Source organism: Ailuropoda melanoleuca, chromosome 5, assembly GCF_002007445.2.
Source record: "Ailuropoda melanoleuca isolate Jingjing chromosome 5, ASM200744v2, whole genome shotgun sequence".
In the NCBI taxonomy this organism is placed as follows: domain Eukaryota; kingdom Metazoa; phylum Chordata; class Mammalia; order Carnivora; family Ursidae; genus Ailuropoda; species Ailuropoda melanoleuca.
In genome coordinates this window covers 69,911,936-69,939,869 of record NC_048222.1, presented here as the reverse complement: position 1 = coordinate 69,939,869, position 27,934 = coordinate 69,911,936, and the positions used below count along the sequence as shown (strand labels likewise).

The 27,934-nt window shown below is 42.2% G+C and overlaps 1 protein-coding gene across 8 annotated transcripts in view; it reads left to right on the top strand.

The window, feature by feature from the left end:
- Positions 1 to 371: 371 nt before the first annotated feature.
- FMN1 (formin 1) overlaps positions 372 to 27,934 on the top strand; it is a 412,618-nt gene continuing 385,055 nt past the window's right edge. Inside the window, exons 1-4 of one of the 8 annotated variants that reach the window (XM_034661209.1) lie at positions 376 to 498; positions 985 to 1,107; positions 14,694 to 14,758; positions 17,170 to 17,201. The gene's annotated coding sequence lies outside the window, so the exon portion shown is untranslated. Of the gene's footprint in view, positions 499 to 984; positions 1,108 to 1,160; positions 1,444 to 14,693; positions 14,759 to 17,169; positions 17,202 to 27,934 lie in introns of those variants that run through there. The other 7 variants (XM_034661213.1, XM_034661214.1, XM_034661215.1 and 4 more) reach the window with 7 other exon arrangements.

The following is a 27,934-nucleotide window of genomic DNA, read 5'->3' as shown; positions in this document are numbered from 1 at the left end:
CCATCGCTTCGAACCAGTCCAGAGCATGCGCTCAGAGAGGGCCCGGGAGCCAGCGAGCTGGGGGCACGGAGCCGGGGATTGGCTGTCGCCCTGGCTTCCCACCTTTGACCTAGCCTAACCAACACAGCCTGCAACCCAGCCGCGCGGGCTTGAGCTGCCCAATCACCTCACCGCGCCCTAGCCAGGCTCAGCGGGTCGGCTGCTGATTGGGCACCGTCCCTTCCCGCTCCTCCTTGCCAACTGCCCGCCCCGGGCGCCGCTGCACGTTTCCATTGGTCGTCATCCCTGCCGATCAGTCCACGGCTCACCTCCCCCAAACAGGCTGCCGGTCCGGCGCGTGCTAGGGAGGCGGGGTCTCGGGGCAGGGGCGGGGCAGGGGGCGGGGAAGAGGTGGGGCCTCGGCGAAGGCCGGCGCTGCGGCGGCTTTGGGCTCCGGCTCTGGACTCCAACGCAGCATCCTCGTTGCAGCCGCTACGGCTGGCTGCTGCACTTGGTCAGGTAAAGCGAGCCTTGTCTGTCCTGCCGGCGTCTGCTCCGCCTCTTCTCCCTCCCGACCACAGGCTGCCTGCTCCGCCTCTCGGGGCCTCAGGGCTCTCGGAAGGAGGCACCGAATCTGTTTTGCCCCGTTACCTTACCTTCTTCCCCTTCGGCGTCCGTTCCTCAAGCTCCCCAACCAAGCGGTTCCGAAGTGCGCTAATGGGGCTTCCCGGGTCACCCTAACGCTCCTCACTACAGAACTGTCGTTAACTCTCAGGTCCCAGCTCCCGTGACCTGCCAGTGCAGTTTCCTTCCCAGCTTGGCACAGGAAGGGTGGAAGGGCGGGCGGGGAAGGGAGGGATGCAGCGCTTCCTTTTGAAGCTGGACGTGTTTAGTTCACAGGGGGAATACCTTAGTGGGGTTGTTTTGGGAACGGAAGCTGCTTCATGATGGTGCTTGGCAATGACTAGAAGGATATCTGTTGCTGCCTTGTGCTTATATTTGTAGGTGACATTCACCACCACCGTTTTCTTCTTTCATCGACATCTTCGCCACGACCATCACCATCACCATTTCTCTTCCTCCATCAGAGCTCTTCAAGTTCTGCAAAGGCAGACTCTGTTCAGGCATGTAAGTGCTGACTTCCCCAAATAACAAGCGGTGCCCTTGCTCCCCAAGGCCGGAGGAGTCAAAACCTTGTTTAACTCGCAGCCAAGGAGCTGGGAGTGGGGTGTAAAAGGGGAGAGTTTCCTTATCCCTATTTGCAGTTGAGATTGCCACAGAAACCATTTCCTTTAATCATTCACACTGCTGTTGGCTGACTAGGGAGCGTTTGACATTGGCAGTCAGTCACACACTCTGATGAGCTGAATGCAGAGTCCACAACCTGTGATCCAGGCCTGTGCAGTATGGGTGCTTCAGCCACGGAGAGGGGAAGGTCCAGACCCAAGCCTTTCAGAGGACCAGGTGAAGTAGCGTCGCGTCTGACTTTCTTCCACAGTGGCTGCAGCTGTTCTAAGGCACGATCCACGTTTGCATACGCATCTTGGGCCCTGCCGCCTTGGGGGCTCGAAGTCCCTGGGAGAGCTATTATGTTGTGTTGTCTGTAGCGGGTAGTATCTTATTAGGCACAGGACTGGGATTCAGCAGCCATTGTTAGGTGTTCCTAGGGCTTCCTACAAGATCACTTGAATTTCACATTTATTAACCTTTTTTCAGGAGGGGAAAACAGTGCAGCTGAGAGCTGCTTACCAGATTAACCGTCATTGTGGAAGATACTGCTTTAAAAGTGTCTAGAGGTTTCGGGTCTTGGTCAGACATATCTAACCATTAGTCTCCTTTTTCTCAATGGTGGTTATAGCCCAGTAGTAGGACCAATGAATACAGTGCCTTTCGATACACTACAGGGACGAAGGAGCAGTGGCCTCACTGGAGGGATACAATGGATAAAAGTTGGGAGATAGTATATCATAATGGTTAAACCCATAAACCTGACACAAGAATTCAAATCCTGGATGAACCACCTACAAGCTGAGTGATTTTGGCAAGTCATTTACTCTCTTGCCCTTTATTTATAAAGTGGGGATGATATTACCTGCCTCCTAGGGGAAGTTGAAAGGATTAAAGAAAGAATATAGTTAAAGGCTTAGTAGTTCCTGGTACATAGTAAGTAGGGAATGAATGGCAATTGTTCTTGATAATACTTGCTAACAAAGATAATGAAGGCTAGTGTTCTCTCCCTAAATGTGCATTCTGCCCTCCCATTGTCTTTCTGCTTCCCTCTTAGGTCTTAAAACTCATGCTCATGCGGAATGGCAGTCTTCAGGTTCCTCATAGTACTCTCTCTTGGAGGGGTAGCACTGATTGAAGCCACTCGTGTTTGATAGACATTTCTCCAACCCGGCTGCGCAAATGCTTAGCAAGCTCTTTTCAGATGCATTAAAAATGCAGCTTTAGAGAAGGTTTCTGGGCCTCTCGGCCTGTCCTAGGCTGCTCCGCTCTCCTTGGCTGTTCAGTGCTCTGAGTTGGTACATTGTGCTTTTTCCAGAATCACTAGTGAATGCACTGGCTTCTGCCCAGGAGAAGCAAAACTGCTTTTCTTCAAATATCCCTCGGAATTGAAGAAAACCTAACTTGCCAGCATGGAAGAACTTGTGTTTTACAATATTTTTCTTTTCTAAGAATAATATTTTTCTCTTTGCCAGTGTCGAAAACAGCAAGCATTATTGATGTGATTCAATTTTCTCATTTAGAAAGAGAGGTGAACAGGCTTATCATCTCTTTGGGGATACTTTGAAATTTAGAGGACACTGTCAATTGTATCAGTTAGTATCCTTTTTGTTGTATGGGATGGAAACCCAGCAGAAACAGTCATAAGCAAAAATGAGTTTTTTGACTACCATAACCGAGCCATGACCACAGTGTGATGTCTTCCTGAGGAAGCTAGTCCTGAGATTGAGAAGCTTTTCCTGTTTGCCAGTTTGATTTCTGTCTCTCTGTCTCTTGCCCTTTCTGTTCTGTCTTTTACATCTGCTCTTTCTCTTTCCTAACCTTATTATTTCCTGTCACAGACCTTGTCCTCTCAGTCTTCGTAGGCTCTCGATTCACGTCTGTCTAGCTCTGTAAGCCAAGTGTAGCTCCTGTCTCCTCTAGCTCCACAGTGAAGCCTGGGGAAGAACTGTGATTGATCAGTACTTGGTCCCAGGCTTAACCCTGCCTAGAATGAATGTGTTGGCGAAGGAAATGGGGTTCTGTGAGTCCTATTATTGTCTGGGAGTGGATCTCATATTCTAGTCTTCTTCCCTCTCTCCCCATAAAATTGGTGGAGTTGTCCCCAAAGGAAAAGGAAGGAGAGCAGCCTGGAGCTTGACGTGATGATGAGGACTCAGAAATCCTTCTCTCCTTCTTCACATACAATGGCTTAAAGTCCAGTTTTATGTTAAAGCTTTGGACTCAGAGCATGTGATCCTAGGCATTAGTGTATTTTAGATGATTTTGCCTTTAATGGTTTCTTTAATTAAAACTTCACTTGTATAATTGTGAAAATTCACCAGAGCTACTTAATAATATACAGTGATCCCAGTCTTGGTAAATCACGTTTGGGGGTCACTCATACTCTCTTGTTGGGACTTTAACAGGAGCCGTGATTTTCAGAGGCTCATAGTCTCTGTGTTAAAAATCAGCTTTATTCTCAGCAGGTCCCAGCCTGTGTGTTGATAGAGTTACAGCCATTAATCTGATTTGCTTGATTTTGTAGAGATGCTAAACCATGGGAATTGTATCCTCATGGAGTAAATATGAGCTTGCACCAACAGGCTGGCCTTGTGAGGGAATCGGAACATCCCCGTGTTTAGCATCTGAGCGGAAGTGCTGACAAAGCAGTCATCTGTATGCCCTGTAACATAATAATTACCAAAGTGGGAAGACGGAAAGAAGGCTACGAACCTCCTTACCTTGTCAACATATAAACGCAAAGCTCTAGGAAATGGGCCGTTCCGTCCCACTTAGGTTTCTCACACTCTCTGGCTACATGTAAAACATGCCCCTGGATAATGTGCATTTCTATATTTCTTTAGGCTTTGAAGATATGATGCCATAGTATAAGTACAGGGCTGGCGGGGGGCGGGGGGTTGGTCTTCCCTTTGGGCCTTACCTCACCTTACCCTTACCTTCAAATGACCTCTGTAATTCACCTCTGCAGGAAGGAGCCTACTGGGTAAGTTTTGATCCTGTTCTTGTTTTTGTTTTTTAAAAGCCAGTTCATCTGTTTCCTTACCTTAAGCAAAACTGACCTGTATTGTGTTCCATCTTATTAGGGTTATACCTATTTCTCCTTTCTGCAGTGTCATAGATCCTTAGTAAAGACCAACATGTTTCAAATTAAACACTTTTTTACCTTGGTCTTCTGACTCACAGGCTATCGTGGGGGATATTTTGGAGGTAGGCAGTACTTCCTTTTTTAACAAGAAAAAAACAGTTTATTAGCATGTACATCATGCTTACACATGGGAGTACCCAGATGTGAGCAGCTCCAAGGGGTGGTGAGAACATGGGCTTAAACACCATCGTAGGCCAAAGGAAGGGAGTTTGGGGCTTCTGGGTGAGGGAGGCAAGTTATGGGAAGGTGCCAAGAAAAGTATGGTTAAACAAGAGTTGCTCAGTAAGGTGTGTTATGCAGATTTAAGTCTGTGCCTTTGCCAGTAATAAGAGTTACTAAGAATGCTCCTCTTCCTGGCATGGGAGAAGGAGACACTTTTTACAAGTGGAAATTTCCTTTGTAATGTACATTTCATTTACAAAAAGAAAGCTTGTGCACTTTTCTTTTTATAGCTTTTACTGCATCTTCCTGGATCTCAATAGCCATTAGCTCATACTAGTATATATGCCAAAGAGGCATAGGAGGGTAACATATTCTGATATCCCTCATTCTGCCCTTTGGAACTTCATTTTTTTCCAAAGAAGTTTCATTTATCAAAAGCCAAGTTGGTATATAGCTCTAGAGAGATTCAGGTTGTAAGAGATCTACAAAGGGGAAGGTGGGGAGAGAAAGAGAGAGAGAAAAGGAACAAGGATGAGAAAGCAGAAAAGGACCAATTTTAATGCATTGCCCCATCTTATTAAATCAGTGTCTTGGTCCTGGGAATCGGCCAGTCGGGTTAAACAGTTATTTCAGGAGACAGTGGTATAGGTGGGAGTAAGACACCTAGCTCAGCAATCTCTATGGTCTCTATATAGTGTAAGCCTCCAGCCATTTAGTAGGGAGCATTTCTATGGAGACAAAACCCATTTCTAATGGTTAGAACAAACTCTACACCCAGTTTTTGAGTCCAGAGAACAATTGGTTGATAAGATTGCTAAATGTTGGGCTTACAGCATCCTTAGATGGCGGCGTTAGGACAGGCAGGGGCAGTCTGATGAATTTCGTGGATTGCAGTTTGAATGTCCCTGGTGTTGGCATTTGGTGTTGCGGTGAACATTCTGAGTGTCCTTATGCAACAACAAAGGTTGGATGGGCAAGACTTTCATATTTGTGTTGGTCATCAGGATCTGGGCATTCACAGACAGGCACCAGAACCAGCCGGAAGGTGGAGGGGGGCGGGTAGATAAGGCTAAAGGGGAGGGCAGGAAGCACCACTGTGTGGCTACCGTGAGGGCGCTGGTGCTAACATGCCAGGAGGGGTGCTCCGGAGCATATCTCTATGAAAGAATCAGCGGAGACCGGGAGACGACCCGAGGACCAGTGTTTAGTAAGCTACCCAACACAGCCGTGTGTGGCTTGCTTTTCCCAGGTGTGCTTGCCCCGTTTTTGCCCAGATGGCCGCACTCAGGCAGGCACAGAGGCTTTCTGCAGTGATTTCCCCTATGAGACATGGAAGGAAAAATATAGATGTTTCAGAGGGCAGGGGGGACCTTGTCCACTTATGAAGAGACACTCCCTCTGGTGATGCACTCACCGTGGTGATTTGGGAAACCATAAAGCTTCCCAGACCTTGACATTTGCACAATGAAGTTCCAAGGAAATTCACTGGAAGAATCGTATCATCTGTGGCTGAGAGCAGACCCTTCCGAGCAACTCATAGATGGTCCCTGTGCTGTCTCCTGAGCCCCAGGTGCTCTTTCCAGTGTCTTGGTTTCTTCTAGTATTACAGAGCTGCTTTTCTGCTCTTTGATGTTGTAAAGATGGCTGAGCTAGGATGGGGAAAGTATTTTGGAATGACAGTTGTTGTCACAGCACTTAATGATCTTTCTCCTGTGTGAGATTACACTGGGCAAATATTGTTATGTTAAATGTGTTCAGTCCCCAGGAGGCAGTGACTACAGTCTTCCTCGCCCTTTCTAAGGGTGCACTGCTGCTTTGATCTGCTCACTGATTGAAAGCACATCCCTGGGGTCTTAGCCCTGCAAGTACTAATAAAGCCTATTTCTCACTGTGATGCCAAGGAGTCCATGTTCTACTTAGAGAAAAATGTCCTCAGAGTCCATTTGAAGAGCAAGCATCCAAAGAACAGGCAGAAAGTATATTTCCTGTCCTGTGCTTAATGCAGGAGATGTATGCTCCCTCCTTTGGTTACCTAATCTGTGCAGTGGGTAAGTGGTAGTTTATCTTTCGTATAGATGAGCAGTTCAGGGCTCAGAGAGGTTAACATGCTTGCTTAAAGGTATGGCTCTAAATGGAATCTGGATAGTATTTGTTCCACCTGTTGGGTTTGCACTCTACCTTCTGCCTGCCCTAGTAAGCCACAGAGAACACTCCTGGCTCTGAAATTTGTTAAACTTTCAAAGCAGTATAAACCATAAATATAGTGCTGTATTCTGGGTATGGATTTAGTGAAAAGCAAGAGTTGCTTTTTTTAGGCATTAACATGATTACTCTTTCTCTTTTTAGATAAAGACAGCCACTTTAGAAAATTTTCTAGGCCTAGCTCATATTTGGAAAGCTTTGCAAATAATTTTTTAAAAGCCCACAGGTCTGCAGAAAATGGAATTCATCTACAGAATTGGCATCTGTCTTGTCCCCATTTACCAATGTCCTCATCTCCTTTTATCTCTGTCTCTGCCTTCTATCTACAGGAGCCCAACTGCCTTCCTTCCGATCCACCTAATCCCCATTGACACAAATATGAATAGAACATACCACACGTAATAAGGGGGTATTGTCCTTGTGTTAGAGTCACTTTCTGATTTGTTTTAAGCTGTCCTGATTCCTTTTAAGCTCTGAAAACATAGATCAATTCTAATTGCCGTGACTATTTGAAGAGTTGGAACTCCCTGATACCCTAGTGTCATAAGAGAAACTGTGGCAGATTCAAAACAAAACAAAACAAAAACCTTACTGTTTTCTCAAGCATTACCTTTATTTCTTACTCTATAGTTCTGGTACCCAAGTTATTCTCTAGGTAGGTGACAAGATATTTTTTTTTAGGTGTACAGTGGAGAGAACTGAGATGGGGAGATAAAAAAGTGACTTGCCCAAGGTCACTCATGGTCAGTGGCACAGCCAAGAATAGATCCAGGTCACCCGACTCCCTGGGCTTTGTTTATGACATCATTCAACCTCTCTTCAGGAAGTAAGAGCCCTGCCAGCCACAAAAATGGAAGGATAGGACACCACTCTCAAACTCAGGTTTTTGGGCCTTTTTAATTTTTTTTTTCCATTTTTGGTTAAAACCTATCAACAGCTGCCACATTGCTCACTATTAGCTAGATTTAAGACCTTAACTAAAGCAGAATTTGTAAGAAGAACAACAATAGCACTGTATTGCACACTTAATTTGTTAAGAGGGTAGAGTTCATGTGAAGTGTTCTTACTCAAATAAATAATTATAAACAGATAAACATAATTTTGATATTATAATCACAAATTGGGCAAATGACACAGCGAGAGGGAAAGTGGCTGAAGGCTCCAAAGTAGTTGCATAGTGATCTTGTGCTCAAACCACATCCAACAAGGACAAAATACACAGGAGAGGGGAAAGGCAGCATATAGCCTAAGACTACACTTACAGGGATGTATGGTGTGGGTCCAGGGGAATCACATCAGGAAAACCAAGGTCATTAATAAGAGGATCAGAAAAAAATTAAGCCAATTGTTATAAAAGAGGCTTTTAATATTATAAGCAGTATATGAGGCTGCTACTTGAAAAAGATGAGGTCAGGTTCACAGAGAGAGAGGAAGCAGATCTCCTTCATTCTTATTTTGCTCCTATCTTTTCTCTGCAAGAGTAGCAGGTGAGAATCTCCATCTATGAACACAGGTATATAAGAAGTATCTCCTCTCTTAACTATTGTTCAAATCATATTCATTTTGTTTCAAGCCTCTTCCTTCTGGAAAAGTAGAAGGCTTATTCAGACTTACTCAGTCCTGCTTAGGGTCACAGCTTCCCCCAGAGTTGTATCAGGCTCTGGGGTGCTGGCACAGTGCAGCAGCACTGGCAGAGAGGACCCTCTGGTCATTGAGGCATCTGATCCCACGGGTTACACTGTAGTGCTGTATTTCTGCTGATGTAACTCTCTCAGCCGCAGGTGTCCAGGTCATCCTCGGACCACAAAAAACTTTTGGTGACATTTCCTATGGTTCCTTCTGCCTAGATGTCCCACACACAGCTCTGGGGGCAGTGGGGGGTTGTGGCCTCCCTGGGGATAATGCCAGAAAGCAAGGCCTGCTCCTCCCTCCTCCTGGGTTCATAAGCCTCCCTCCCTCCTTTTCCACCAAGAGGGAGATAATTCTCCATGTTGCTTCAAGGCTCTTCATGTCCATACATTTCATTCCTTTTTATTACCTCCTTCAAGAAATTCACTATATTCTTCTAAGTGTTTGGGATTCTGGAAAACAAAATCCAGAAATAATCTCAGGCTATTTCTCTTTTTCCCCTTGCATTTGACCTCTCCTGATGCAATGAACACTAATTCTGATATCTGCCTTATTGGGGACTAAGCAAAAGGCGAAAACACAAGGAGAAATAAGAAACATTAATTATCTTTGAACATTACTTTCCTTTTTAGAGGGACAGTGATTTTGGATATCTGTCTTGTTCACATCCATTTTCCCTTCTCTACAAATAACCCCAATATGTGAGTATGGGTTTCATGTACATAAGACCATGTCTCTGTCAGGGTTACTTAAACCGGGAATAGAAATCTGACCCAAGCTGGGCCAGTTGAATTCCCTTCCCCGGAAATGAGAGTTTAGGACTGAAGGATGGCAGTGACTAAGAGTCAGTGGAGTTAAGTCGCAGTTAGGGAAGTACTCCAGGGTGATGGCCTTTGCACCCTGTCCCAGAGGCCCTTGGAAGGTTCTGCCTCCTGCTCTTGGCTTTTCTACCCTTACTCTGATTTCATGAAATCAGAAATCCATGAATTTCATGAAATTGGAGATGCCTCTATTTTTGTTAAGGTAGCCCAAGTCAGTTTCAGTTGCTTGCAACCAAAAGTAATTCAAGAATGGTCTTCAAAATTGCAAAGGCAGAAAAACATGGTGGAGAGGAAACTGACACTCAAGATAGGCAAAGAGATAGTAAGATAGAATCTAGCCATTTAGGAGGTGTTCATCTAAGGACTTAAAGCAACCATTGCAACAATTATCTTTGCGATCCTGGAAAAACTTTTGGCATTTTTTTGAGGAACTATTTTTTTAACTGCAGGCACTGCTTTGGAGTAAGATGTTGACACACTAATGAACAGTCAGGTGATGTGCAGGGTTTTTGAGAATGGAAGTGCTTCCATCTGAGGATTTGCTGAAGAGACTGGGGGGCTTAGGATGAGAAGATGTCTCAGGTGTTCAAAGGACCCTTGGACAGGAGGGGAGCGGGGTTTATAAGCTTTGCAAGTAAGGACAAGCACCAATGGGAAGGTGTCAGTGGAAATGGATTTTGGCTGGGATTAAGGGAATCTTTATTTTTATTTTTTTTACATTTAGAGTTTTCTGAAGGCCATGAGGTTTCCTTGTGGGCTAGAGAGCAGTTTGCCGTTTAAGAGCTCGAGTTGAGACTGCATGGTCATTCACAAAGGTTCTAGTGAAAGAGAAAATCCACAAATGAGATGGAAAGGATAATTTCAAAGTTTTCTTTAAATCTAAAATCCCATCATTTTCCCTATGAATTTTGTCCGCTCCTAGACTAAAAAAATGCCAACCCACATCATGACAGAATGTAATAGGAGTTGAAGCAGTTCACAAATATTATAACATTTTTCTTCCTTTATATGAAAAAAAAAACCCACACCCATAGGCTATAACTTATCACTGAGAGAAGACATTTTCACAAAGAGGAACAAAGATTTATTTTCCATTCTCTTAATTGTTAGTGATTAAGCGTTTCACGTCCAGGTGGTTCACTGAATTGAAAAAAACTTTCTGTAATGTTAACATAAGCATGCAAAACCCAGGGAATGCTGAATTCTGTCTAAATTTCGAGGCTACGTGAAACTAAATAGATTTCTTGAGTTACTTTATGGAGGAAATTGGAATTCCGCTCTTTCCCCAAACCTTTATAAAGGAAAAAGATGTTACCATGTTACCTCCTGTGAGACCTAACCAGGAAGCTCAGATGTTTTATCCTCCACTCCCCAAGACATCTCGCATCAGCTCATCCCTTTTATAACTACGTAACCATTTGTGTATTTTAGATTATTATTCTTAATTAGAGGGTAAGAACTGGATTATTCTAGTTTGTCATTTATTGCAGCAAGCAGATGTTGACATTCAATAATCATGTCTTAAACAAGAATGGACAAGGAAAACCACTTAGTTTGAAATCCTGGCCTTAAAGGCTCCATCAGACATAGTCCAACATGACAATTTTCATAATCTCTTTCATATTCTCTCACTCTTCTTGTAAAAACCTTAAAAATGCAAGCATATGTGTAACCATTCATTTGTTCTCTGTTTGTTATTACTTTTATTAAGAGCATTCAAAAGAATGCAGTCTTTTCTGCTTTGCAAATTGGGTTCTCAAGTCATTTTAAAGAAACCATCAGCAACATAAGTAGAAAACATATTTTCTATGTATTTTGGAGTCTAACATAAAAGGAAAGAAACATAACCATGAATGTAGAGTCTGAGGTAAAGCCATTTTAAAAATCATTTTTGGAAATATGAAAAATACAAAAAGGTACAAAGAAGGAAATAGCAATATTCCCACCATATTCCCATCATATTTTGTATACCATATTCCCTCTACTTTTGGGGGACACACTTCTAAAAAATCACAAATGTTGGGGCGCCTGGGTGGCTCAGTTGGTTTAGTGTCTGCCTTTGGCTCAGGTCATGATCCTGGGGTCCTGGGATCGAGTCCCACATCCAGCTCCCTGCTCAGCAGTGAGTCTGCTTCTCCCTCTCCCTCTGTGCTCTCTCTCTCTGTCTCTCAAATAAATAAATAAATAATCTTTAAAAAAAATCACATATGTTGATTGTCAAGAATTCAAATAAGGCAAAAAATTACAAAGATAAGAATTTTTAATAAACCATCTCAAATACTACAGTTCCCATTGTTAACCTTAGATAACATAATTTCAGACGTCTATCTATACCTATGTATCTGTCTATCTGGATGGATATTTAGGTAAAAATACTTCTATAAAAATAAAGAGAGATGCTATTTACAACAAAAATAATTCTTTAAAATTTTTAGGCAATTTAAAAAACTGAATTGAAACTAAAGAATAGTCAAACTTCAAATAAATGTACCTAATTTCAAGATAGATTATTTCTTTAAAAATATCTCTCACTGGCTAAAGTGTCATGAAAAGTATTAAAAAGCTGGAGTCACTGTCATTAATTATATTGCTGTTTTTATGAACTTTCTTCTTGAGACAGTATCAATTGACTTCCTTTTTTTGAAAGATTAACAGCTTTGAAACTTCCTCCCCATTTCCTCTTCCCACGTCCTGAGTATTATTAGATGTTTTATTATTTTTACATTGTTCAGATTAGAGTGTCCCTTTCTGCTACGTAAACATATTTTGAGAGTCCTTTAGTGGAAGCCATATGCTTAATTGAATGCGTATAGCTCTGGGCATGGTATCCTTGTGCTTTACTTTCAGTTATTTTGATAAACGATAACCCACTAACTTGACAGTCATTCATGATCTCCAATACTTAGGGTCTAAAACTGTGTCAACCACTATCATTCATCACTAAAAAACCTTTGAGTGCCTATTTGGTGCTAGACATGGCTGAACACTAAAAACTTGGTGTTAAATAACCTAGAATCCCAGCCTGCAAGAAGTGAGGGCAAACCGAAATGTATTAAATTCCTAGTGTGCTGGCTCCATGAGAGCTGTTTTATTATTTCCTTATCCCCTGTGTCCATCCTAAGGTCTTGTATTTCACAGGCCCTCAGTCAATACTTCTTTAATTAAGGGGCCTTTATGTGCCGGACACTGTGGAAGTGCATTAAAAGTGACATCTCATTTTATCTCGACAACAAACCTATTAGGTAGACATTTATTGTCTCTGGTTTATAGTTGAGGAAACTGAGTCTCAGTAAATAATATCGCAAAGTTATACAACAGGATTTCACAGTAAAGTTCATTCTTTTTTCATGACCCGTGGCCTGGGTCATAGATTTATGTTGGAAGTAACGGAGGAAAGAGGCCCGTGAACTACTGCTTATAGTACATGAGTGAGTAATACAATAGTGTCCGTACAGTCTGGAGGCTAAAGGGCTGCTGGGCATGGCATCTCCACTCTACGATTTTTTTTTTTTTTTTTTGCTAGCTGACATCGAGTGAACTCCTTCTTTTCTCTGAGCCTCAGTGTCCTATCTATAAAATGGGACTAACAGAGGGAGGATTAAGGGAAGTAACTCAGGTAGGATGCATAACATAATGGCTGCTGCAAGTGCTCAAGAAAGAGTAGACATTACTCTTATTTTTGCAAGGTGCTCTGAATGCTCAAAGGAAGGACTCGTTTTGTCCCCTGGGTTTTCAGGACACTTGTTTTGGGCTCTGCTAGAAGCATAGGCGTTCATCAAATGAGAGGTAGACGGAGTCTTGGCAGAAAGAGAAACATGAATCATAGGACCGAAGATCTTCCCTAGACCACCATATTTGTATTACCCTAATTAACTCCCGAACCTTCCTTCCTTTGCTTGCTCGTCTCTGGAGTGTCCAAACAGGAGTAGCTGTGTTTAGAAAGGCCAACTTGCAAATAGACCATCATATCTTACTAGACCATCTTCCCACTGAGAAGGCAAATTAGTCAGTGTCTGTACGGCTCCAAGGAAATGTAAGGTGACAGGGCAGCTTGAGGACTATTGGTCCAGGAGGCCAGGGGCCATCCCAGGCCAGCTTAAGAGCACCTGATGGTCTGAAGAAGGAGCCTGCAGACTGTCTGATATTCTAGAACAGTGTTCCTCAACCTTTTTCTCACTGCCCCTCTCCTTTAGGCTTTTCCCTCATTGGCTCCCTGTCATGACATGTTAGTGCCACAGATAAACTGCCTATCTTTCTATTATGTACTCTATGTTTATCCCTACTTTACACACAGACACTCACAAAGTAGATTTTCAGTCCTCTCCCAAGAACCACATTGAATGAAGCAGGCTTCAGAGGGCCTTCTCAGGGGAGCTCCTGTTCTGGAGCCGACCTGACACTTGAAGGCTCTAACTGTTGTGCTAACAAACAGCCACTTCCACCATGATTCCTTCCTACTGCCCTCACCTCCCATCTGGTCCCCGTCTCTCTCTGCTTCCATGCCTGCCCTTTCATAGTCTAGTTTCCACATAGCAGCCCGATTGACCTTTGACAAATGTAATCAGATCATGTCTCTCCCCTGCTTCCCCAAATCACATTTGGACTCTAAGTCATGGCCCCAAACCCTGCCTGATCTGGCTCCCGTCCACTGCTCCCCTCTCTTCCAGTACCAGCCTACGTGTAGAGGCGGGTGTCCCCTGGACGGGCCAAAGCCAGCGGACAGAAAGTCACAGGCATTTGTAGGGTGTAGCTCTCAGCGTGGGCAGACCACCACTGAGAGGACAGGGCGGGCATCGGCGGTGGTGGCCTCGAACCCTGGGGAGGCTCAGAAAAGGGAAGTCCAGAAAGACCCCTCTGAAAAAGGACGGTGATGGAGCTACAGTGCGAGGGAGCCACGTGAAGGAGGGGGGAGTCACGTCTGGGCAGAGGGGGCAGCAGGCATGGAGCCTCTGACAGGTCACTGTGGCGAGAGTTTGAAAAGAAGCTGGAAGAAGCGGAGCCCCGATCCCACAGGGCCTTTTAGGCCAGGTGAGGGGCTAAAACCTGTTTTAAGAACAAGAGAGCCACTGAGCGGTTTTGACCGTGTGACCGGCTGCGAAGGTGATCAGGTCAGATTTTTGTTTTGAAGGGACTGCTCTGGTTGCTGTGTGAGCAGCAGGTGAACGAACACAGACCAGTTTGGAGGGCGCCGCCGTAGTAGGGTGGCTAACCAGCACTGGGTTTAGCTAGCACTGAAAGGCCTGCATCCTGGAAACTCCTCAGGCATGGGCTAGCCCCACAATCAGTCATCCTGTTCTCCGCAGTCATTCAAGGGGAGAGGTCAGAGTTGTCTTAGGAGAGATGCAGGATCTTCTCGTCCTTCAACTCGCCTTGGAAGTAAGAGGATTAACATCATGATTTCCTTTCTCTGGAAGCCCCTTAGAATTGGTTTCCCAAAATATACAGACAACACAGGAACACACATACATACACACACCCTAATGTGCAATTGCTTTGGGTAAGCCTGGATTATTTTTTCTACACAGGCCTGGTGGCATCATGTTTTTGACATCCCAAAGCCTGGAGCCTGCCCCAGCGAAGTTTGATCTAGGTAAGAAGGTAGATTAAGTCATTGTCGTCCCTTGTACTTCTGCTCACTGTCAAACACACCCTGAGCCTGGACTCCTATGTAGTCTCTTTATCCCCCGCATGCTGGTCCCAGCCTTGCTTTCCCTTCCATGCCGTTAGCCTCCCGGTCCCACGAAAGCTTGCTTTTGGACCCTGCTGGACTACAGGGCACTTTAGTAGCTCTCAGTGGCCCCCCGCCGATAAAGTAAAATCGTCACTCTTAGATTTCAGAACTATCCCCTTATCTAATTCTTCCCGCTTTATCCAGCCCCCAGAAAAGAATTGAGGGAGGAATACCACTCCTCCTCCTAGAAATAGCTAACTCGGCTCACTCTTTGCCAGGCACAACTCTAAACACTATACATGCATATTTACTAATATATCAATAAATTGATTACACATTGGCAGACTTTTATGGAACACCCATCGTTTTCTAGTTAATTTCTCAAGCACAGGACACAGCCTGGAACAAACTCCTTTCATGGTGGTTACGTGCTACAGTGTTTGGGGAGAGACCCAGAAACCAATAGATATATATGTATTTAATGTGGCAGGTGACAAGTTCAGGGTAAGGGCTGGCCATGAGCACTCTTTCATATTGAGTCACCAAGGAAGACTTTTCGTGAGGCATCATTTGAGCAGACACCTGAAGGTGACCAGAGACTAAAGTCGCCAAGATTCTGGAGGTAGTTCAGGCAAAGGGAACAACAAATTATATATATGTTTGGCTGATGGTAGAATCTTGGAGCTACATCTTTCATTTTTCAAAGTTTCATAAATCCATTCTCCCCCTTGTTTACTATCTTGGAATATTTAACAACATTTCTTTTCTTCACTTGTCACATTCCCTACTATCACTTTCATCTGATCTTTAATGGAAATTTTACTATTCATCTGGCCGTTTACTCCCTAATTTTTTTGTATTTTTCATATTTTTCTCTCCTTGTTACATGTTTAGTGATAGAAAGCCAGTTTTGTTCCTGATAAAGACTTTTTGTCTACTTTAATTGTGTGTTTGCTAGAAAGTAAACTCAAGCCATTGTTAAACATTACTGCCAGCTACAAATAATAATGTGCTTAAATTTTCAGGCAGAGACACAGCCGATTTACATCTTCAGATAATGGTACTTCGGTGCACTATTTACTGAACATCTTCCATCTTTAAGACACGTACTGTAGGGAATATAAAGATGGTGATGATGAGAAGCCCTCTCCGTAGGGAGCTCTTGATCAAGCAGGAAAAAAATACATCACAGAAGGTTAATTGGTGATAGGAAACAGGGTGCACTGGGATACTATTCCTGGATAATATGGATCTGAAACACATAATACTAATTACTGATAAGAGCCCCAATGTATATATGTACTATGTACAGGTCTATCAGGTATCATTACTGCCTGTAGCTATGGCACGAGAAATTGAGGCACATAGAGGGTACGCAGCCATCTCAGGTTACCATGCTAAGTGGAAGAACTGGGATTTGAACCTAGGCAGTATAGTTCCTAAAGCTGTGCTAAGAGGTAGGAGGGAGAGACCCTCTGGCCCTCAAGACTGTGAGGCATGGAGCCCAAGCACATCTGAAAACAGATCATGGGTCCAATTAGGACAGAGTCAAATATTCTGACAGACAAGGATAAATAGATTTGAGACCCGGAGCAGGATGTGGAGACATGATAGGCTGGTTTAGACTGGTAAGAGCCTGGGAAAGGCCTTGAGTTGAAGATTTTTGCCTTTGAGCATGGGCCAGGAAGGAGTGATTACACTACCAAAGTTAAGTTCCAAATAAAGGGTTTGGATCAAAGGGAGAGAAGGCTTTAGAAATGCCAGGGTGGAGAGATCACTGTGTCCTGGGTCTCAAGCTAATAATGAATTTTCTTTTACAATAGAGGTGGAAATAATAAGCCCTGATTAATGCATTTCTTTTTCACCCATGCTAATTTTACATTCGGTGTTACTTGTTTTCAACACTTCAGTTGCTTTCCTTCTAGTTCTTGTATTACTAATGAAAGTTTAGTTTTGTCTCCCTACTTATGAGTTTCTTACGACATTTTCTTTGCCTGCTTCCACCCCTTTCTGTCCCACGGTGTCTTTTGGCTTCAGGAGTCTGGGTTCTGATCCCACATGTACTCTGAATTTGCTGTCTACCTAGAAAAGGAATTCGGAGAGTGGGCTCCTTTTCTCTGCAGGAGGGATTGTGGAATTGCATTGTAAATAGGGAGAATCAAAAACTGTCTTATGAATGAGGACACAGAGGTACAAAGGGGTTGAGTGGCTTGCAAAAGATCACTGTTAGTGATTGGCAGAGCTGGACTTGAGTCCAAGCCTTCTCACTCTGCATTCATTGTGTTTTCCTTGGTCTGCACTGCCTGGGGGGGAAACCATCTCCCATGAAGACTGACCAGACCCGGACCAGTTACACCAGGGGGTGAGTGCTCCATATTCTTTGACTTAAAGAAGAGGAATTAGTAAATGTGTGGGCCTGTCTTCTGAATGAGACTCAGTGTCCTTGGTCAGTCCTGTAGGGGATTTTCAGAGTCAGGGCTCTGGGGGCAAACCATCTGAGTTCAGATTCTAGCTTGGCCACTTACTCATCGCAGAACTCCAGGCAAGTTACCTACCCTCTCTGTACCTCAGTTTCCTTATGGTCAGATGGGGATGATTGTAGTATCTACGTCACAGACTTGTGTGTGTGTGTGTGTGTGTGTGTGTGTGTGTGTGCACGTGAAAATGAATGTGTTGAAACAGGTAAAGCCTTAAGGAGAGTGCCTGGTATATGGTGAGTGCTCACTAAGCAATAAAAATTACCTGAACTGTTTAAAGACATAGACTGCTTAGAAATACTCGGTAGTCGTGAGTCATGTGTTAGCTGCAGGCAGAAGCATTAGGATTTTGTCAGTGCTAGAAAACCTCTGACCTTACTGATACTTCTACTTAGGTGAAGCTGGCATATCCTAAATTGACTCCACAGCTTATCATTCTCTTCAACAGGGTAACCCTGGAAGTGAAAATACTCCTGGGATGACTAACATCTGTAGTCAAAAGCTCAATGACTTATAGCCAGTCATATTTTGAAAGTGAATTTTTTGAAGGACAAGAAAGAGAATGCATTACAAGTAAGAGGAAGGGAAGCACAAAGAAGCCTGCTGGAGATGCCAAAGACAAACGATCCATCTAGAGTAGTGCAGAGAAAAATGGCTGACATACAGCTGGATTTTTAAATGGAATGGGTTTTTTTTTTGAAGATTTATTTATTTATTTGGGGGGGGAGAGAGAGACTGAGAGGGAGAGGGAGAGGGAGCCAGAAAATCTTAAGCAGGCTCCACACCCAGGGTGGAGCCTGACAAGGGGCTTGATCTCATGGCCCTAAGATCATGACCCAGCTGAAATCAAGAGTCGGAGGCTTAATCGACTGAGCCACCCAGGCACTCCTAAATGGAATGTTTTTTAAATGGAAAATGTGCCATTTGTTTTGGTATCACTCCAACCAGGTATTTCTCTCAAACCTCCCTCAGCAAAGTCCACTGGGTCTCAGATGCTGATCTTCTACAATCTTCAGATAAATTGCCTCTTTAGATAAGATTATGTGTGTGAGATTCCTTCAGAAAGCAGAAGGCATTGTGGAATTTCATGGCATTGTAGCCTCAGCTCGACTTTGACAATAATGAATAAATATTCTAACCAGGACTGAACCTCTCATTTGAGTCAGATGATGTATGGATGACACTTTCTTAATGCTTTTGGCTCCATGAGAGGGTAGTGCCAAGTGTCTGGAGCGGGGGAAGGTGGGGTAGGTATTTTCAAGGTTTCTCTGCTTTGATGTGTACTAAATTTGCACCCCACCGGGGCTATAACTAGCTTTTGGTTTTTGGTTCCCAGGCCAGCAGATATATAGCCAGTACTGTTGAAAAGTGGTCCAAGCTAAGCTTTTGAAGACTCACTTCTTTGTTTAAAAGCAAAAGGAAGGGGAAGGGATATGGAAAATTAGGAGCTTCCTGCCTTCCTGAATTTCTTATAAAAGAGAGGTAATGGAAGGAGAAAATAGATGGCCAGACACTTCAGAGACAGAGAGTGTTTTCTTCCAGAATGTCAGTTCCCCTCTCTAGAACTTCTGCAGGAATTACCTGTGATTGAGATCCTAGCTTTTTAAGAATAATTCCTTCCTCTGAGAGGAATCTAGTTTTATTAATTAAAACAAACATAGAGTAGAAATAATTCTCCCCATCTGAAAGTTCTCCACGGTGTCACAGGCTCCCCATTTAGCCCCATGGGTCAGCACTCAGCTTTCGAAACAAATCATGATGCAATCGAATCATAACTTTGCTTTTGGAAACCCCGAAGTGTGTCATGTGGAATATTTCCGATTGCCCAACTATTCTGTAAGTTCAAATATGGGAAAATCAGTCCTACTGTCAGTCCTGTCATTAGTAACATTCACACAATATGGGAGTTGGGAACATGAAAAACTACTTGACATTTGCTCATTTGATCCTGTGCTCCCAAGAATCTAGTAGCTACTGTTGGCCTAGAGACACTTGTCTGATCTCTTAAGTGTCAGTAGACCAAATTCTGGGTGTTGTGGAATTAAATGTGCTATATTGACTTTGGGATTAGACTGATCTTGTGTTGAAGCCCAACTGCACCATTTCCTTCTCGTGAACTTCATTTATGACATCATTATTATAAAATGAAGATCACCATGTGAGACAGAACATAACTCCTGCGGCGCCTGGATGGCGCAGTCATTAAGCGTCTGCCTTCAGCTCAGGGCGTGATCCCAGCGTTATGGGATCGAGCCCCATATCAGGCTCCTCTGCTATGAGCCTGCTTCTTCCTCTCCTACTCCCCCTGCTTGTGTTCCTCTCTCGCTGGCTGTCTCAATCTCTGTCAAATAAATAAATAAAATCTTTAAAAAAAAAACTCCTAGAGTTAAATGAGTTAACAGTTGTAGCATTTCTTTTTTTTTTTTTTTAGATTTTATTTCTTTATTCGACAGAGATAGAGTCAGCCAGCGAGAGTGGGAGAGGAAGAAGGAAGAAGCAGGCTCATTGCAGAAGAGCCTGATGTGGGGCTCGATCCCAGAACGCCGGGATCACGCCCTGAGCTGAAGGCAGATGCTTAACCGCTGTGCCACCCAGGCGCCCCAGTTGTAGCATTTCTAACTCAGTGTCAAACCACATAAGCAGAGTCAGTCACCCCTCCTTGTTCCCTTTTTTGTGTCATCTTTTGGTGACAAGTTGCACTTAGTTGTACAACTGGCTGTGGTTCATCACTGCATGCAGACCCGCGTAACACTCCTGCATCATGGGTTGTACCTTTCCTTGTCTGGTCATCCCTCTTCCAGGTCATTCAGATTACCAGTGGCCCTGGCATCAAGTTCATCATAGAACCTTGAGTTAGCATGAGGGTTGATAATTTAGTCATAAATCTACATGTTCCACCTCTTTGTACCTCTTTGTAATGGTGTCAGATTTCCACTAATAACTATAAAATCTCTATCTTAGATGTAGAATGCAGGTCTCCCATTTGAATCATTGTGTGTGTTTTTAAAAAGATTTTATTTGTTTATTTGGGAGAGAGTGAGAAAGCATGAGTTGGGCGAGGGGCAAAGGGAGAAAAACAAACAGAGTCCCACCCAGCAGGGAGCCCAACGCAGGGCTGGATCCCAAGACCCTGGGATCATGACCTGAGCTAAAGGCAGACGCTTAATTGACTAAGCCCCCCAGGTGCCCCTGAATGATTGTTTTACGCACTATGCATCATGATGGCAGCTAGTGATATTAACACACGGTTGTATGAATGACCACATTTCTAATTCCATTTGTGAACTCAGTATTCTTGTGTACCTTTTACTGAAACATTTTAGGATTGAAGAGTAACTAGCTGTGGTTATGGGTATATTAGTAGTTCTTGGGTTCTTGCAAAGCAATTGAGATTGAAGAGGAGTGGGGAAATCTTGTATCCCGTCTCCCAACATCAAGATTTTAAAAACCCCATGGATCATTTTTCCTCCATGAATAATTAAATTCCAGGAGCCATTGGTTGAATTAAATTTGCGTGCCTTGAAATTATGTTATAAAATGTTATTTACTCAAATATTTCATATTTCAAAACATTCTTCTTAGAAGAATGATTTGAATGTTGTAGATTTTTTGGCTCAAACAGGTCCCCAACACAACCAAATGGTGTTTCTTCTGATGATGTCAGGCCCTTTAAGAAGGAAGGATTTTCTTGGTAGGGCACCTGGGTGGCTCAGTCAGTTAAGCATTCAACTCTCAATTTCGGCTCAGGTCATGATCTCAGGTTCGTGAGATCAAGCCCTGTGTTGGGGTCCGCACTGGGTGTGGAGCCTCCTTAAGATTCTCTCTTTCCTTCTCCCTCTGCCCCTTCCTCCACCTCCCTCTCTGAAAAAAAAAAAAAAAAAAAAAAAGGATTTCCTTGGGGAATCCTGCTGTCTTAATCACTCAGATTCCTCCCGAATGGAAGGTTGATACATCATGCAGTACAAGTTCACTTTAGGGAACATTGTTACTTAATCTGATGACAAGTGTACTTGATAGTGTGTTCCCTAGTGGCCTCATCTGATTCACAGATTTACTTTGCTATTTGTGAGACAGAAATTTGTGCCAATTCCAACTTTTCATAAAAGGCTGTAAAAAGTTATGGAAACCTAGACCTTAGTTTCCTTTTCATTCTGCATTCTTTCATCACACATCCATTTGCTGTACTTAGTATTTATTTGCTTTTATTTCAAACTACCTTTGAAGCTTGCCACAGGCAATGTAAAATTTTCTTGATATCAGAACTGTGCTCAGAGTCCTTCAGTTCCCAGAGGTGCTCTTGTGTGCTTTTAAGAGGGAGAGACCTACCATTCTTTACTTTAGGAATCAAAACAACAGCCATTTGCCTCCAAATTCATAATCAGTTTTTTATTATGCATATTTTTCTTCTGTCTACCTAGCAGTTTTAGCGATCTCAGATTCTGAAGTGTTTTTATAAAATTGTGTTATGTTTTTCAAAGGAATTTTTTTATGTTTTGAATCCTGGGAACATAAGAGAGTTCTAGAAGTAACATGAGGCTGCTATAACAAGTTATCCAGGGCAACCATCTGTAACTAAAAAATTTGGCTTTTCCATCGGTTTCATAAATGCACATACTTACCTCCACCTTTATTCTTTCCAAGCCTGCCATATGGATAGCTGGGATTTTTTATTTCTGATGCAGTAATAGCCTTTTTTATGTTTTTGCCTTTTAGTTGAGATCAATTAATTGTTGAGAATGAGCTTGTGGAATCATCTGAAAATGCTTTTAAAGTCATATGTAAATGGTATGAAAGAACTGTTAGACATCTTCTGTGTGACATATCATGCTGTAGGAATTGTGGACATGATATTATTGCATAAAGTAGTGAAATTGTAAGTGGCAATCACATGGGGAATTCTCAGAGCTGCTCAGTTTATTAAAGGAAGATGTGTTTTGAGTCCAAGATGGTACTGTTTCCTTTGTTCGGGGTCTGCAGCCACAATGGTATAAAGGGTCTGTGTCTTAAAAGCTGCTGAAATTAGGGATAAAATAATTACCCTCTGTGGCTGAGACTTTCTTTTAAATTCAGATGTCAGAAGATGGAGACTAGTTAGATGTTGTTTAGATATTCTCTGTACAGGGGCACGTGGGTGGCACAGCGGTTAAGTATCTGCCTTCGGCTCAGGGCGTGATCCCGGCGTTATGGGATCGAGCCCCACATCAGGCTCTTCTGCTATGAGCCCTTCTTCCTCTCCCACTCCCCCTGCTTGTGTTCCCTCTCTCGCTGGCTGTCTCTATCTCTGTCGAATAAATAAATAAAATCTTTAAAAAAAAAAAGATATTCTCTGTACAGCTTCCAGCCTTCTGTCCAAGGTGGGATTGGTTTAAATGTTTGAGCAAACAGGATTCCAAGGGTCCATACCCACAGCCTAGCTCCTGAGCACAAAGACGACTGCCTCAGAGTCAGAGTGGGGGGTGGGGAGTGGACAGGGTTGACACTTTTTATTACATCTCCTGAGGTCGAAACTTACATTCAAACATAATTCTTACTTAACTTGAGGCAAATTTACTGCTAATGTCCAATTTAACCTTTCTTATCTCCTCTGGGGCATTTGTGGGACAAATCTTTAGGTCCTAACAGAAATATTAAGCCATGAGCACTAGTGTTTTTTCAGGACAAAGAGGAATTCATACCGGGAATTTTGCAAGAATTAGATCTTCTTTTTCTTTGCTGCCAGATGGGTAATTTAAATTCTGGCTAAGGGGCACCCAGACCATGATGTACTTGCTTAGTAGCCACAATCTGTTAACTGTATTTTTCTGAAGAGAAGATAAATAATCCTTACATAGAGATGTTAGAGCTCTCTTGAGGGTCTCCCATAGCGGATTCACGATCTCTCCCTAAAGTGTTAGGAAATGCAGTGTTTCGTAGCTTCGACGTGCAGACTTTTAAGACAGACTTGAATTCAAATATCAGTTCTGCGACTTGATAGCTTTGTGACTTTGGGCAAGCTGCTTAACCTCTCTGAGCTTATATGGTTCTCATGGGTAAAATGGGAAAATTACTAGAGTCCATCTCATAAGACAATGAGAATCAATGACTGAGGCATAGGAAGCACTTAGCCTAGAGCCTAGCACTGATGAAGAACTGATTAAGATGTCAGCCGATATCTACCTACTCCTCCTGTTCTCCTTCTTCTTCCTCTTCCTTCTCAACCAAGTATGAATCCACCTATTTTATTAGCACTCCTCTGTCTTTAATTTTTATGGATTTTAACTGTCCCCAAACTGTTAACTTCCTGCCTCATCATTGATGAACTAAGGAAAAGGAGCCTGCCAGATAGTGGTGATCCCAGCTGTCTGTGCGGAAACACACATGAACTGGGTTGGAATGCATTTGCTGAGCTACTCTATCCCTTTCTTGGGAGATCCTTGTTGAAAGATCACTGGAGTTAGGGACGCCTGGGTAGCTCATTCGGTTAAGCATCTGCCTTCGGCTCAGGTCACAATACCAGGGTCCTGGGATGGAGCCCTACATCAGGCTCCCTGCTCAGTGGGGAGTCTGCTTCTCCCTCTGCCTACCCCAGCTTGTGCTCATGCTTTCTCTCTCTTTCTCTCTCTTTCTTAAATAAATAAATAAATAAATAAATAAATAAATAAAAATATTTTTTTAAAAAGAAAAGAAGGATCACTGTATTTAGAGTTACTGGTATTGTGCAAAAAACATCTCAAAATGACTAACCTTTGTGGCAGATTTTATGAACTGACACTTGATTGAGATGAGTAGGGCCTTCTTTGATCCCCATGGTAAACGTGAGTTTGTGAATATCTAACACCAATATGGTCTCCCTCCATAAGAACAGGCAGAAGCAAAGAGGAAGCAGACATGCCTTACAGAACCATTGCCTATAAGTTATAGTCCCATGTAGGATCCTGAATATTTAATCAAACATAGAAATCTTCTAAAACTCTTATTTAAATGAGAGACCTTTACCAAGGCATGGCTTTGAGCCCACTTGCTTTTCTCGGTATAGTACCACATTGCATTTAAAGTTCTATCCAACTATAAATGTTGCTATGGCATGTTTTTTTTTTTTTTCTTTAGTCTTCTTCATTTAAAAAATGACTGTCAGCTATAGTGGGGTAGTAGAAAAAGCACCAAACTGAGAGTCCAGAAACCTGGGTTTGAGTCTCATTTATACTGCTCACTAGTTGTGTGATCAGGGGCAGGTCACCTTAAACTTTCTGGTCTCCTTTAGCCTCGTTGTGTGTGTTATGACAGTGATATCTGTCACGTCTGCTTCACAGAGTGATTGTAGGGCTCAAATAGAAATTCAAGCCACACAACTTCTAGTTATTTATTTATTTATTTATTTATTTATTTAAATTCAATTAATTAACCTATAGTGTACTATCAGTTTCAGAGGTAGAGTTCAGTGATTCATCAGTCCACACAGCTTGTCGTATGAAAGTTTTGTACAAATGTCATATTATTATGATGTATGAAAATATTTAGGGCCATTTTATAAAATGAAAACACACAATATGAGACAGTTAAAATGGGTTCTCTTTCAACATCGGGGTTGTAGGGGAAATGAGAGAGATGGCAGAGTAGCTTTATTTCTGAGTCCCCATGTTCCTCCCTTCCTCCTTGAGGGCTGTGCTCTGTGGCAGACATTGATTGTTGAGTAATTGACTGATTGAGACTATCCTTTTTCCATTGCATATTTTTGCCTCCTTTGTTGAAGATTAATTGGCCATATAATTGTGGGTTTATTTCTCAGCTTTCTATTCTGTTCCCTTGATTTATGTGTCTATTTTTGTGCCAGTACCATGCTGTTTTGATTACTACAGCTTTGTAATATAACTTGAAGTCTGAAATTGTGATGCCTCCAGTTTTGTTTTGTTTTGTTTTGCTTTCTTTTTCAAGATTGCTTTGTCTATGGGGTCTTTTGTGGTTCCATACAAATTTTAGGATTGTTCTATTTCTGTGAAAAATGCTGTTGGTATTTTGATAGGGATTACATTAAATGTGTAGATTGCTTTGGATAGTATAGACATTTTAACAATATTTGTTCTTCCAATCCATGAGCATGGACTGTCTTTCCATTTCTTTGCGTCCTCTTCAATTTCTTTCATCAGTGTTTTATAGTTTTCAGAGTACACGTCTTTGACCTCTTTGGTTAGGTTTATTCCTAGGTATCTTATTATTTTTGGTGTAATTGTCAATGGGATTGTTTCCTTAATATCTCTTTCAGCTGCTTCATTATTGGTGTGTAGGAATACAACATATTTCTGTACGTTGATTTTGTATCCTGTGACTCTACTGGATTCATTTGTCAGTTCTAGCAGTTTTTTTGGTGAAGTCTTTTGGGTTTTCTCTATATAGTATCATGTCATCTGCAGATAGTGAAAGTTTTACTTCTTCCTTACCAGTTTGGATGCCTTTTATTTCTTTTTGTTGTCTGATTCCTGTGGTTAGGACTTCCAGTACTATGCTGAAGAAGTGTGGTGAGAGCGGACATCCTTGTCTTATTTTTGATCTTAGAGGGAAAGCTCTCAGTTTTTTCCCATTGAGGATGTTAGCTGTGGGTTTTTCATATGTGACCTTTATTATGTTGAGGTATGTTCCCTCTACACCTACTTTGTTGAGAGTTTTTATCATGAATGAACATTGTACTTTGTCAAATGCTTTTCCTGCGGCTATAGAAATGATCATATGGTTCTCATCCTTTCTCTTACTGACAGGATTTATCACATTGATTGATCTGTGAATATTGGACCATCCTCGTACCCTGGGAATAAATCCCACTCAATCATGGTGAATCATTTTTTTTAAGTATTGTTGGATTTTGTTTGCTTGTACTTTGTTGAGGATTTTTGCATCTGGGTTCATCAGGGATATTGGCCTGTAGTTCTCTTTTTTGGTGCCTTTATCTGGTTTTGTTACCAGGGTAATGCTGGCTTTATAGGACAAATTTGGAAGTTTTCCTTCCCCTTCTATTTTTTGGAGTAGTTTGAGAAGAATAGGTATTAACTCTTCTTTAAGTGGTTGGTAGGATTTATCTGTGAAGCCTTCTCATCCTGGACTTTTGTTGGGAGTTTTTTGATTACCAATTCAATTTCTTTGCTGGTAATCTGTCTGTTCAAATTTTCTATTTCTTCCTTCTTCAATTTTGGGAGGTTGTATGCTTCTAGGAATTTATCCATTTCTTCTAGATTGTCCAATTTGTCGGCATATATTTTTTCATAATATTCTGTTAAAATTGTTTGTATTTATGTGGTGTTGGTTGTTATTTCTCCTCTTTCATTTGTGATTGTGTTTGAGTCCCTTCTCTCTCTCTCTCTCTCTTTGGATGAGTCTGGCTGGAGGTTTGTTCATCTTTTCAAAGAATCAGCTCCTGGCTTCATTGATCTGTTCTGTTGTTTTTTAGTTTCTATATCATTTATTTCTGCTCTAATCTTTATTATCTACTTCCTTCTGCTAGTGTGGGTTTTACGTGTTCTTTTTCCAGCTCCTTTAGGTGTAAGGTTAGGTTGTTTATTTGAGATTTTTCTTGCTTCTCAGGATAGGCCTGTATGGCTATAAACTTCCCTCTTAGAGCCACTTTTGCTTCATCCCAAAGATTTTGGACCATTGTGTTTTTATTTTCATTTCTCTCCATGTAATTTTTGATTCCTTTTTTTGATTTCTTGGTTGACCCATTCATTGTTTGGCAGCATGTTATTTAACCTCCATGTATTTATGCTCTTTCAGATTTTTTCTTTGTAGTTGATTTCTAATTTCATAGTGTTGTGGTCAGAAAAGATACATGGTACGACTTTGATCTTTTTGAATTGAGAATTTTTTTCTGGCTTAACATGTGATCTGTTCTGGAGAATGTTGCATGTGCACTTGAAAAGAATGTGTATGTGGCAGACCTTTAAACAAGAGTGCCCTCAAAGCACCCTACCTGAGTCCTTACACCTCTATAAAATGGGGCAGCCGTAGTCCATTGAATAGAAAAGCCTATTTTAATCCCTTATTCTGTCTAATTGAAAAGTTATTGTTCAAGAGTGGATTCCTTAATTTGGAAATACAAATTAACTTAGCATATGCAATGATCCTCATTTAAAGTTCTCAGAAAAACAGACTCTACAGAATGGGTTTACATATTTAAAAAGATGCTCTGAATTTAAAAAAGGAATCTGTCTTTGTTTTACCAAGAATGTACCAATCCCACTTTTGTGAGATGCTGTGCAGTCAAACATTGGCCATTGGACCTCGAGCATTCAATGAGTAAGAATTTCGTATGTTCAGATTCCTTTTTCTATCATAGGGAGGGGGTTTATTTCCTCAGTATACTCATCTGTCTCCCACAGATAATGATACAAGCCAGATAGTGACATGAGCCAGAGATGTGTTGAAGATCTCAATATCTTATATTCTCATGAAGATCACATGGAAATGTGATATTTGTTTATCTTTATGTCTGAAGCTTTGAAGAGGTACAGGAAAGGTGAAGAAAGGATTCTTTCAGGTCTTTGAGAGAATCTTCCAATATTCACACCTTATAGCATGACTAGGTATCGGAGTGGGTTGGTTTATGGGTCAAAAAACACAAAAAGGAGCCATTTTCTTATCCTTTGATAACCAT